This window comes from Acomys russatus, chromosome 29, assembly GCF_903995435.1.
Source record: "Acomys russatus chromosome 29, mAcoRus1.1, whole genome shotgun sequence".
Classification (NCBI taxonomy): domain Eukaryota; kingdom Metazoa; phylum Chordata; class Mammalia; order Rodentia; family Muridae; genus Acomys; species Acomys russatus.
The window spans coordinates 27,575,369-27,588,680 of NC_067165.1; the positions used below are offsets into that span (position 1 = coordinate 27,575,369).

The 13,312-nt window shown below is 49.3% G+C and overlaps 1 non-coding gene across 1 annotated transcript; it reads left to right on the forward strand.

The window, feature by feature from the left end:
* The first annotated feature begins 2,743 nt into the window (after nt 1-2,743).
* Nucleotides 2,744-2,850, forward strand: LOC127212115 (U6 spliceosomal RNA). The gene has a single exon (XR_007833498.1). It is a non-coding gene; the product is annotated as a U6 spliceosomal RNA (small nuclear RNA).
* Nucleotides 2,851-13,312: the final 10,462 nt, after the last annotated feature.

Below are 13,312 nucleotides of genomic sequence, written 5' to 3' on the forward strand. Positions count from 1 at the left end.
TGCCTTTAGTCCCAGTACTCGGGAGGCAGAGGCAGGCGGATCGCTGTGAGTTCGAGGCCAGCCTGGTCTACAAAGCAAGTCCAGGACAGCCAAGGCTACACAGAGAAACCCTGTCTCAAAAAAAAAAAAAACAAAAACAAAAACAAAAAAAACCACAAAACAAAACAAAACCAACCAACCAAACAAACAAAGAATCAAAACCACAATAGCAACTAAAGCCCTCGAAAAGTGGTTACAGCCACCTTCCCAGGGTGCCAGCACCCTAGCCAGGCAGGTCACCAGGGGCCCAGCCCCTTCCAGAGCTGTCCTGGGACACAACAGGGAGCTGGGGGTGGGGAGCAGGGTGAGGGGGTGAGGGTGGGGAGCAACCGTCAGTTACTGTCTTCAACCAGTGGTTTCCCAGGATGCACACCTCTGTCTGAACAGAGTCCTGCACACCATGGCAGAGCTGGTCTCATCCAGCTATCCCTAGGCGGAGTCAGAGTGGTGCCACCAGCCTCTGCGAGCCGCAGAACCTCGAGTGGGAAAGCAAAGGAAGATGCCAACCACACACTTGAGTCCTGGCAGGTGTGTTCCGGGGTGAGGGATGCTCACCTGATGATGAGCCACACACACCCCACCCCACTGCCTTGCCAGGAGCCTAAGGCTATGGGCTCCAAGCCACTTCCCCACCTCAGTCTCCTGGAGTAGGGACCCTGGGCTGGGAAGGCCCAAGGAAGGTTGAGTCTCCCTGTTCCCATATCCTAGGATGAGCTCTGGTCCTGGTCACTTAGCTGAGCCTGAGTATGTTGGCAGGGAATGTACGAGGCTCAGTGGTAGCTCCTGTTCCAGCCTGGGGCCTGATGGGTGGAGAGAAAACATTTGTACCTCCATCCGAACCTAAAGCAGGCCCCAGCTCAACTCTAAAGTCATGACAAAACCTGGCCCATGAGCCCAAACAGGCTCCGAGGGCGGCTGCCTCAGCATCTCTCACCTCTACAGCCCAGGCCCCGAGTCTCCTGCCTGGGAAACCAAACATGCAAAAATAAAAATAAAAATAAGCCGGGCGTGGTGGCGCACGCCCAGAGGCAGGCGGATCGCTGTGAGTTCGAGGCCAGCCTGGTTTACAAAGTGAGTCCAGGACAGCCAAGGCTACACAGAGAAACCCTGTCTCAAAAAACAAACCAAACAAAAGATAAATAGAGCCAGATTAAAACCATGCATAGTGACATATATAGACCTGTGCTCCCAGCCCTTTGGAGATGGAGGCAGGAGGATTGGTCGGTAGAGACCAGCTAAGCCTGAGCTGCATAGTAACCCTATGCCTGAAAAAGAGCACGGGCTGGGGGTGTGGCCTAGTGACCAAGTACTTGCCCAACATGAGTCAGGCCTGGGTTTGCTCCCCAGCGCCACAGAATAAACAAGGACCAGTTAACCCCCTTACATCTCCCTCTTACTTTGTGATGCATCTTCATCTTAGGAAATAAAGCCCAAGGGCCAAATGCATCTTCTGAGGCGTTAAGTTCCTTTCCCTTCCAGTCAGGCTCCTCTTCTGATCTTTTGGAGAACTCTTACCCTAACCCTGACCTCCTGGATCCAACTGCCCCATGGGTGTGGGCAGGAGACAGACCTAGAGACTGAGAGCCTAGGGAGGGGTGGGGTGGGGGTGTGGTCTAGAACCTTACCTGACCTGAGAGTAAGACATCCAGAACTTAAAGATCTTGTTGGGCCATCAGAGCCTCAATGAAATCATGGCAACGGTTCGACTTCCTGTGTAAGCCAGGTCCAGGAGACCCAGGAAACTTATAAGGTTAAAATCCTGGACCCATTTCCTAGCCCATATACTTTGTGTTAGTGACTTGGCCTCTCTGGGTTTTAGTTTTGTCATCTGTCAGATGGCAATAACAGCAAGTCTGTGAAGGTGATGGAGTCGGGGAAAAATGGCTCAGTGGGTAAAGTGTGACACATGCCTGAGGACCTGATCCACAGCTGGAAGCCAAGTAAAAGGTAGCAATGGGCCGGGCAACGGTGGCGCTTGCCTTTAATCCCAGCACTTGGGAGACAAAGGCAGATGGATCACTGTGAGTTCGAGGCCAGCCTGGTCTACAAAGCGAGTCCAGGACAGCCAAGGCTACACAGAGAAACCTTGTCTCGAAAAACCAAAAAGTAAACAATTAAAATTAAAAAGAAAAGCAACCAAAAAAAAGTAGCGATGGAGCCGGACTGTACAGAGTCATTCTATGATCTCCATATGCCAGCCACCGCCGTCATACACAACATCATTTTCTTTTTAAAAAATATTTAGTTTTATCCTGTGGGTATGGGTGTTTCGACGGCATGGACGCATGGGCAGCACTCATGTGCTCGGTGCAGGTAGAGGCCAGCAGAGGGCGCCAGATCGCGTAGGACTGAGTTACCCATATGGGTCCTGAGAACGGAACCCAGACCCTCTCTGGAAGAGCAGCAAGTGTTCTTAACCGCTGAGCCATCTCTCCAGCCCCCAGATGCATTTAAAGATTTATTTTATTTTTCGACTTATATGTGCGGGTGTTTGCACGTGTATCCAGGTACCTTCGAAGGCTAGAAGCACTGGATCCCTTGGATCCGCAGCTACAGGTGGTTGTGAGCCGTTCAATGTGGATGCTGGGAACTGGACTCAGGTCCTCTGAAAGAACAGTAGGCACTCTTAACTGCTGAGCCGTCTCTCTAGCCCCACTTGGAAACTTTTATAATTAGAGCAGGCACTTTATAAGTGTAGAGTGTAGTGCTCGCTTCGGCAGCAGATATACTAAAATTGGAACGATACAGAGAAGATTAGCATGGCCCCTGCGCAAGGATGACACGCAAATTCGTGAAGCGTTCCATATTTTTTCAAACTAAGGCACCAGCCAAGGACAATACAGGTGGTAAACTTTAAACCCCTACCCAGATCTAGCCAATGGTCAGAACAGTCTCCACACTTGAGTGGAGAGTGGGATATGACTTTCTCACATACTCTGGTGCCTCACATTTGACCATGTCCCCTGGAGGGGGAGACCTGGTGGCACTCAGAGGAAGGACAGCAGGCTACCGAGAAGAGACTTGATACCCTATGAGCATATACAGGGGGAGGTAATCCCCCTCAGGAACAGTCATAGGGGAGGGGAATAAGGGGAAAAGGGGAGGGAAGGAAGAATAGGAGGACACAAGGGATGGGATAACCATTGAGATGTAACAAGAATAAATTAATAATAAAAACTTTTTTAAAAAAATTAAAAAAGAAAAAGAAAAAAAAATAAGTGTAGAGTGTAATCCTCCTGGCAGGAAAGGGCAGCAGTTGGCGTTGTCAGTATGGGCGAAAGCTTCACCAGCCAGCACAGTGCAGGGTGGGGATCATTCTGTGGGCTCACTCTGAAGAGCTCAGAGCCTCCCCAGAACGCACCCGTCCCTCACCTAGAACCATCACTAGCTCTTCGAGGTCGCCTTCCTGCAAGGGGATCAGGAATGGGACAGCTGTGTCTTCTCGGACTCCCCCCACTGCAGAGTCCTGGACCAGACAGGGCAAGATGAGCTGAGGGGCGAGAAAAGGGAGACAGGGGAATCTACGCCAGCCCGGGGATTTCCCGACCCAAGCTGGGACCTGGTAGAGGGTGGGACGGGTGGGTGGGGCACAGAGGCTCCGCCCCTCTGACGTCAATGCCCAGGTCCCCCTCCCTCGCCCGCGGTGAGTTCCTAGGACCCACGAGTCCCGTGGGAACTGCTGTGTCTGCAGTTGGTGCCCAGCCTTGTGGTGCGGGAAATGAGGTTGAGCGGCAGGGCGGGTCCAGGACGGAGGGGACAGCTCTGACGCGAGGGCCTTATACTGGGGACTGGGCGCCCTGAGCGCCGGAGCCGCCCGCAGCTGCAGGGGAGCGGGGTGCCTTTGCCTCCAGCTGGTGAAGCAGCAGCTGGGCCGCCGGGAGTGGAAATGTACTCTCAGCTCCCCCCACAGGCTGATAACTTCAGAATCTGCATCAATCGGTCCCCACGTGACTCGTAGGCACGCACGTGACAAAAAGTCAACCTGAGTACAGACCACTCAGAGAGACAGAGGGACACTAGTTATTTCCCAGTATTTCTTCACATTTCAGTCAAAACATTGATTTTTTCCCCTCCTCCTACCTGTTCTCTTCTTCTACCCTCCTCTTCCTCTTCTTCCTCCTCTTCTCCCTTCTCCTCCCTCTCCTCATGGAGCCTGGAGGGGTGGCACCAGCCAGAGCTCCTAGTAGTTGGGAGATGGAGGCAGAAGCATTAGAATTGTAGGACCACCTGAGACCCTGCCTCCTCCAACAACCCACACCCCAAATTGGGAGTGTATCCATAGGTTGTTAGGTATGGATTGATTTCTACTGCATGAAAGCAAGTTGCGATGTGTTTGTTAGGGAGGGTGGGGGGTTGGAGGCGGATGTGATGGCGCGTGCCTTTAATCCCAGCACTGGGGAAGCAGAGGCAGCCTGTTCTACAAAGCAAGTTCCAGGACAGGCAGGGTTGTTACACAGAGAAACTGTCTCGGAAAAGAAAAGAGAAAAGGAAAGGAAAAGAAAGAAAAGCAGAGGGTCCGGATGGATCGCTGAGACTGAGACTCGGGGACCCGTTCCTGCGCTCCTGTTTTCAGCCCAGCCAGTCCCCTGGGGACCGAAGTGGGTGCATTCAGCCTTTGAACCTAAAGAGCATCCACGCTGGGGGGAGGGCAGGATGAGAGAGGTGCAAATTGTCACCTTCAGAAGCCTCAGTTTCCTCACCTTCTTCACCTGGTCTCTGCACCTGCCTCCTCTCTTGACTGGATGGCCTGAGTGGCGCTCAGGGGAAGGCGGGCCTTCTCTAACTGCCAGGTTGAGGGAAGTGAGGTGAGACTGGTTCCTAGGCTTGACCCTGCCAGCTGCTCTATCTTCCTGTCCGGCACTACTAAGCTTTCAGTCCTCTGGTGCTCCCTAAGGGCGGTCTTCCCCTCTCGTCTCCCTCTCTCTATTTTCTCCACCAAAATGAAAACACACCACACCTGTCTGAAACTTGCCCCAGATTAGCATTCTCTGGAGATAGTCATCGTCGCCATATGGATAGAGAGTCAAAAATACATGATCTCATATATAACATAGAACCTAAAGAACGGTTCTTGGACTGGAGAGAGACCTTGGAGGTTCAGAGTCCTGGCTCAGTTTCCAGAAGACCTGAATTCATATTGGGCAACTCCCAACTTCCTGTAACCTCAGCTCCAGGGTATCCAGTGTCCTCTTCCGGCCTCCTTGGGTACCGCATGCATGTGTGCAGACACACACACACACTAATTTTTAAAATTAAATAAATCTTAGGTGATAGTGCTTTAATCCCAGCACTTAGGAGGTAGAGTCACACAAAGCCAGCCTGGTCTAACAAAGTGAGTTCGAGTACAACTAGTTCTATATAGAGAAACAAAAAACAAAAACAAAAACAAAAACAAAACAAAACAATACTAAATAAATCTTTTTAAAAAATCTTTTTGTTGTTGTTGTTGTTGTTGTTTTTGAGACAGGGTTTCTCTGTGTAGCCTTGACTGTCCTGGACTCTCTTTGTAGACCAGGCTGGCCAAATTTACAGCAATCTGCCTGCCTCTGTCTCCCCAGTGCTGGGTTTTTGGTTTTTTTTTTTTTAAGAACACTGTTCATGGTCTAGGCGTGGTGGCGCATGCCTTTAATCTCAGCACTTGGGAGCCAGAGGCTGGTGGATCGCTATGAGTTCGAGGCCAGCCTGGTCTACAAATTGAGTCTAGGACAGCCAAGGCTACACAGAGAGACCCTGTCTCAAAAAACCAAAAAAAAAAAAAGAAAGAAAGAAAGAAAAGAAAAAAGAAAAAAAAGAACACTGTTCTCATAGAAGTAGAGAACAGAACAGTAGTTACCAAAGATTCGGGGGAGCAGAATGAAGAAAAGGCAAGGTTAGACAGTGGATGCAAAGCTAGCAGTCGCAGGAGGAGTAAACGCTAGAGTTCTGTTTAGGAAGATGTGGGCCACAGTCGACAGATTATGTTGATGAAGTAGATTATTATGTAGCACATCATGAGTTTGCTTTTGTTGTTGTTGGTTGGTTGGTTGGTTTGGTTTCGGTTTTGGCTTTTTTCCCCCTGGTTGTTGTTTTGTTTGTTTGTTTATATTTTGTTTTATTTTGCTTTTGTTTTTTGAGACAGGGTTTCTCTGTGTAAAAGCTCTAGCTGTCCTGGACTGGCTTTGTAGACCAGGCTGGCCTCAAACTCAAAGAGATCCTCCTGCCTTTGCCTCCCAAGTGCTGGGATTAAAGGTGTGCGCCACCACTGCCCGGCTAGATTATGTAACAGTTATTTCCAAATAGGTAAAAGGAGGATTTCAAATGATTCCAGCAAAAAGAAATGAAGGTATCATTGTATAATATACACATATATTAAAGTACAACCTGTACCCCATAATAATATGCAATTATATGCTGATAAAAATATTAAGAAGAGAGCAGGCCTGGTGGTGCACGCCTGCAACTCCAGCACTCAGGAAATAGAAAGTCCTAGGAGGGTTAGAAACTGAGGGACAGTACTGGTTATTTCATGAGTTCAAGGCCAGCCTGAGATACACATCTCAAGAAATGGGGGAGGGGGAGGAAGATGACTCAACAGGTTGAGAGTGCTTGCGGCACAATCACGAGGACCTAAGTTCAAATCCCCAGAACCCATGCAAAAAGCTGGGCCTGTAAACTGGAGTCCTGTGGGAGGCAGAGGCAGGAGGAGCTTGTTGATTACTAGAAACAAAGAAAAGAAGCAAAGGGCCTGAAGACATTCCTTTAAAAACCTCAGAAGACCAATGGGCACTTGAAAAGGCATTTCCAGCCTCAGAAAAATGGAGACCAAGCCGGGGCGTTGGTGGTGGCGCACGCCTTTAATCCCAGTACTCGAACGGCAGAGGCAAGCCTATCACTGTGAGTTCGAGGCCAGCCTGGTCTACAAAGTGAGTCCAGGACAGCCAGAGCTGTTACACAGAGAAACCCTGTCTCGAAAAACAAAACAAAACAAACAAACAAAAAAAACAAAACAAAACAAAAAAACGTAATGCTATACTATCTCATAGTGACAAAGATGGCTATAATAAAAAAGGACCCATGATAACAAGTGCTGGTAAGGAGAAATTAGAGTCACTGGACTAATGAAAGGTAAAGTGGTGCAACTGTTTTGGAAGACGGTCTGGCACTTACTCATGAGGCCTAACAAAAATCGCCGCAGCAGTTCTACCTCTGAGAACACACCCAAAAGAAATAAAAACATGTAACACAGAAAACATGTAGCACACCGACTCAGTCACAACATTCATAATAGCCCGGAAGTGGAACCAACCCAAATGTCCATCAACCGATGAACAGATAAATAAAACATGAACTATCGTGTACCAGTAAATTATATTTGGCAGAAAAGGAAAACCCAAACTGGGGTGTGGCTGGGTGGTAGAACACACTCTTAGTATGTCTGTGGGGGGAGTGATGGGGGGGGAGGTTCAGTCGTCTGCACTGGAAAAAACCAAGGTCCTGTTACATGCTATATACTATACGTGAATTTTTGTATGTAACATGTTTTTGCTTGATTCTGCAGTTTACGTATGAATCCAATATGTGGTTTTTGGCTTACGACTTTTCTCCCAAAATGTATGCCCACAGAGATTACTTCTACTAGCCACAAAGACAGGTTGACTCTCACGTGGCCCTCACACGTGCCGCCTTTCCAACTCACTGCGCCCATGTCTGTCTGTGCTGGGTCCCTGCCCTGCTCCTGTCTGTCACTCATGAGGTGTTCGCAGGCCAAGGATGCCAATTGGCACCACTTGATGTACCAACTCTGCATACATAGTGTGGAAGTCCTGGACTGAGGGTTTGTGAAGCTTGCCTGTGCTTGGGTTCCATTTGTAAGAGGTGTGATCAGCTGGGCAGTGGTGGCAATTTCCTTTAGTCCCAGCACCTGGGAGGCAGAGGCAGGAGGATCTCTGAGTTCAAGACCACCCTGATCTACAGAGTGAGTTCCAGGACAGCCAGGGCTACACAGAGAAACCCTGTCTTGAAAAAAACAAAACAAAACAAAAACCGGAAAACAAAACAAAAACAACCACCACCAACAAAACAAAACCAAAAGAAAGAAAGAACTGTGGTCCGTTGGCAAGGCTTTCCTTGCACTCAGATGGGGAGCACACAGATGGGGAAGGCTATGTCAGCCACAGGCTGGGAAAGGGACAGGACTATGCTCTATCCTTGCCTTAGGTGGCTGTGCCGCTGCCCAGGCTGTACGGTCTCACTGCCAGGTAGCGTAAGTACAGTCTGAAATCTGTGGAGCTGTCAGTGACTTCTGCAGAGGCTTCATGGAACAGCGTGCCAAATCCCAAGCCAGAGGTCATCCCTTTAAAAAGAGAGGCCATCCCATGGACACTCTGGCAGGTGTGTGTGTGTGTGTGTGTGTGTGTGTGTGTGTGTGTGTGTGTGTGTGATGCAGGTCCTAGTGATCCTGTAGAGACTCCAGCAGGGGTGTGTGTGTGGGTGTGTGTGTATGTGTGAGATGCAGGCCCTGGTGACCCCATGGACACTCCAGCAGAGGTGTGAGAGGTATGTGTGATGCAGGTCCTGGTGATCCTGTAGACACTCCAGCAGGGGTGTGTGTGTGTGTGTGTGTGTGTGTGTGTGTGTGTGTGTGTGTGTGTGTGTGTGTGAGATGCAGGTCTTGGTAATCCTGTGGACACTCTGGCAGGGGTGTGTGCACTGTGGGTCCTGGTGGCATGAACATCCATCTCATTGTCTGAAGTCTGCTGTTACCCAGGTGATGGCACCTTGACTGGCTTTTACATATGATTTGCAACTCAAGATGCCACTCACACAGAAATGCCTGTGAAATGAATCCAGAACTTTGCAGTCCAAACTAAAAATGTTTGTGCTACCCAGAGTCAAGACTGAGTAAAAGGATAATCTTATTTTGTGGTGTTTTCTTTCCTTCCTTGCTTATTTCCTTCTTTTCTTTCTTCCTCCACATACCCCCACTACCCTAAGACAGGGTTTCTCTGTGTAGCCTTGGCTGTCCTGGTACTCACTCTGTAGACCAGACTGGCTTCCAACTCATAGAGATCTGCTTGCCTCTGCCTCCCCAGTGCTGGGATTAAAAGCTTGCACCACCACACCTGGCCTTGTGGTGTTTTCTATTGTTGGTTTTGTTTTGTTTTCCAGTGTCTTTCTATGTAGCCCCTATCTGGCCCAGAACTCACTATATGGACCAGGCTGCCCTTCAACTCACAGAGATCTACTTGTCTCTACCTCTTGAGTGCGGGGATTAAAGGCACACTCCACGATGCCTGGTGCAATTTAAAAGAAAACACTCAACTGGGCTTGGTGACACACACCTTTAATCTCAGCACTCGGGAGGCAGAGACAGGCGGATCGCTGTGAGTTCAAGGCCAGCCTGGTCTACAAAGCAAGTCCAGGACACCCAAGACTACACAGAGAAACCCTGTCTTGATAAACCACGAGAGAGAGAGAGAGAGAGAGAGAGAGAGAGAGAGAGAGAGAGAGCAGCCTGGTCTTCAAAGAGAATCCAGGACAGCCAAGGCTACACAGAGAAACCTTGTTTTTGAAAAAACTAAAAAACAAGCAAACAAAAAACTGTAGGCTCAATTTTCTTAACAAATACATTTTATTACGAACTTATTAACTGAGAGTACCTCACTTACAACCCAACTAACATAATAAACAATAGGAAGAGGAGATTAAAAAAATACAGTAATGAAACCTTAAGGATATCAGTTCCGAGGAACAATTCTCCTGGCGTAATCAGCAGGATTTCTTCTGCTGGAACCTGGAGCAACTGGAACCCGGAGCGTCAGCCAGAGCCTCAAAGCCCTCCCTCAAGCGGTTCTCTCTAGGAGCATCTCTCAAAGTGGAGCGATGAACAGCCAAAACTATCCCAAGTCTCCAAAGACCCCGCCTCCTGTTTTTGGCTCACATTTATATCTTATTATCACATCTCAGAATTTGTTTAAGGATCTTTTTCAACTGGTTAACAACCAATCTCCCTCACACAATGGTTCGCCTTTTTTTTTTTTGACAGAGTTTCTCCGTGTTAACCTTGGTTATCCTGGACCTGCTTTGTAGACCAGGCTGGCCTCAAACTTCACAGCGATCCACCTGCCTCTGCCACCGAGTGCTGGGATTAAAGGCATGTGCCACCACACCTGGCTGGATGGTTCGACTTCTAAGGGGATAAACATCACCTGCTCTCTCACAAGTCTTTTTCACATCCCACACTTGTCATCTAAACAAACAAAAAAACCATGTTTATCTCTCCTTCATCGAAAAAACTAAAAAACAAACAAAACACTCTTAGCAGAAGACACATGAAAATGCCAAAGGGGCCAAAAGGAGACCCTGACTCTACTTCCTGCTTCCCTGATGCTGCCCCGCAGCTGGAGCTAGGAGGAGCCCTGGAGACTAATAATGAGGCCCCAAAGCCTTGGGAAGCTGAGGCATGACTCCTTGAGGGATCCAGGTGTCTGCTGAACCTCCTCCAATCTGTGCTTTTGGATTCTGGGTGCTTTCTTCAGCATCCTTCACTCTTGCTACCTTCCCCTGCATCCTGAAGTTTGCCCAGTCCTGCGGGGGCTGGTCCAGGCAGTACTTCTTCCTCCTTCCTCCTTCTGTTCTTTACATCACTTTAAGGGATGTTGGCTTGTTCTTGATTTCTTCTGCACTGGAAAAAAAAACCCTGTAACATGGAGGCGGGGGGGGGGGGGAAGAAGGGAGGAAGAAAGAAAAGGAAAAAAGAAAGAGGGTAAAAGAAAAAAGGCAAGAGAATTGAGGATTAGATTTAGCAATGTGACCTCAACCTTGGCAAAGGCAGTTTAGGTGGAAGGGTGGAACTAAATGTCTCCCTCCTGTGTGCGGGGGAATCCCAGGCATGTAGCACCACACCCAGCTTTTTGGAAATTATGTCTTAATGCAGATAAGAAAGATCCAGTCAAAAAGGGAGGGAAAGTTAATGGAGTAACATGCAGGTTAGAAGAAAGGACCGGGGACACTCAAGGGAGGAGCAAGCAGGCGCATCCTTGTAGCAGGAAGGGAGGCTGAACCCAAGCGCAGAGGCCGGGATGGGTGGAGGGGTGCGTGTGTCTGTTTTTCTATGGCAGCATTCTCAACTTGTGGGTAGTAACCCCTTTTGAGAGGTCACCTAAGACCATTAGAAAACACAAATATTAGCCAGGCGTGGTGGTGCATGCCTTTAATCCCAGCGGTCGGGAGGCAGAGGCAGCTGGATCGCTGTGAAGTTTGAGCTATGAGTTCAAGGCCACCTGGTCTACAAAGTGAGTCCACGACAGCCAAGGCTATGCAGAGAAACCCTGTCTTGAAACAAAGAAAACAAAACAAACACAAATATTTACATTTATAACTCATAACAGTAGCAAATGTATAAAGTAGTGACAAAAATTAATTTATGGTTGGGGGCACTCCCTCCCCCAACGTGAGGAACGGTATTAAAGGGTTGCAGCATTAGGAAGATTAAGGACCACTGTTCTAGGGAGGAGCGAGGTCATCCCCCAGAAGAGGACACAGGAGCTGAGGAGAGACCAGAAGGTCTGGCCCTGTTCTCTATGACTGGAGAGAGTAACAAGATGGCCGAGTCACGTGGTAGGTGGTGGGCCCGATGCTAAGTGAGATCAGCAGGTCTGTGGCCCTTCTGAGCCTCAGCCAGCTGTGGAGGATTAGCCAGGGTGTGGTTTTGCCAGGTGGAGGCAATTTAATGAGCAGGGACCAAGGGGTTGAGGCTGTATGCAAGGAAGTAATTGCAGCGATGACTGTGGACTAAGAGCTGGCTATGCTGGGGGGGGGGGGTCGGAGGAGGGGGCCAAGGACATGAGGGAGTCCAGGAAACGTGAGAGAAAGGAGGATGGGGGGGGGGGTGGATTAAAGGACCTGGTGGCAAAAAAGCTAATGGAGTTGGGGTTGTGAGTGTAAGTTGAAGAGAGGCGATGCTGATATCAACATTATGTCAGCTAGGGGTACAATTACCAGTAATGACAACGTCCATTACCTCAGCCAGGGGCACATGGAGCAGGCTGGAGGCCAAGAGCCACAGAAAGAGGGAGGGACCGGGTGAACCTCTGCAGGGAAGAATCACCTGCGCACAATTTGGCTTGCCAAAGTCACCCTCCCGGGTGAGGTCCTGGGATTCAAAGCCAGACCTCGATATAAAGTCTCCCCTTAACTCTGAGGCTCCACACGAATGACTTCACTTCCTCAGCCTCCGCTTCCTCTCCCGCAATGTGAGCGATCGCTCCTGTGTTCACGAGAGACAGTGTTCTGAAATCTGATGAGGCCCGGCAAGCAGAAGGCAGAGAGCACGCTGAGAGATGTGGGTTTATCAAGTAGCCACACACCGGCTCCCAGAATGCTCTCTTCTGGGATTCCCAGAACTGAGGCACTGATGTAGCAATCGGGCCTCTCTCTTCTAGTCCTCAAGTCAGGTGGTTTGAACAGGAGAAGCGGCTCCTATTTCTCTCCCGTCTTACAGGCAGGCAAAGGGGCTGCCCTCCACTACTATGACTCTATTATAGTTGCTTCTAAAATCAGCTGCTGTGTCATGATTAAGATGGGAGATTGTGTACAGGCTCCCGGCAAAGGCTCACCTACAGAACCCCAAAGCCCCTGGACTCAAGATGCACCCAGAGTGTATTCCCCCAGAGTGTATTCCCTCTGTTCATTGGCTACTTCAAAGTTGGTTTTAACGGAACCAAAAGACCTTACTGGGCACATCTATGGCCTCTCTCTCTCTCTCCTCCTCTCTCCTCTCCTTCCGTCTCCGCTCTTCTCTCCTCGCTCGTCCTCTCTCCGCTCTCTCATCTCTCTCTCTTTCCCCCTCCTCTTCTCTTCTCCTCTTTCCCCCCTCTCTCCTTCCTACATCCGCAGTGGGCAAACATAGAAGGCATCAGCTTTACAGTGGAAGCATCGACACAAGTTGGTTCATTGTACACGCGTTGGCTAATTGCTCTCCCTAGAAAGAAGAAGACAGAAGAAAGGAGATAGAAAATGAGGTTCAAAGCCGGATGGTGGAGGCGGCGCACACCTTTAATCCCAGCAGTTGGGAAGCAGAGTCAGGCAGATCTCTGTGAGTTCGAGGCCAGCCTGGTTTACAGAGTGAGTTCCAGGACAGGTAGAGCTGTTACACAGAGAAACCCTGTCTCCAAAGACCAAAAACAAAAGGGGGATGGGGGGGGGGGGGGGAGAAAGAAAGAAAGAAAAGAAAACGAAGGTTTGAATTTCCTTAGGAAACTTGATCAAGTGTGTAAGAGGGCCACTGCTCTGG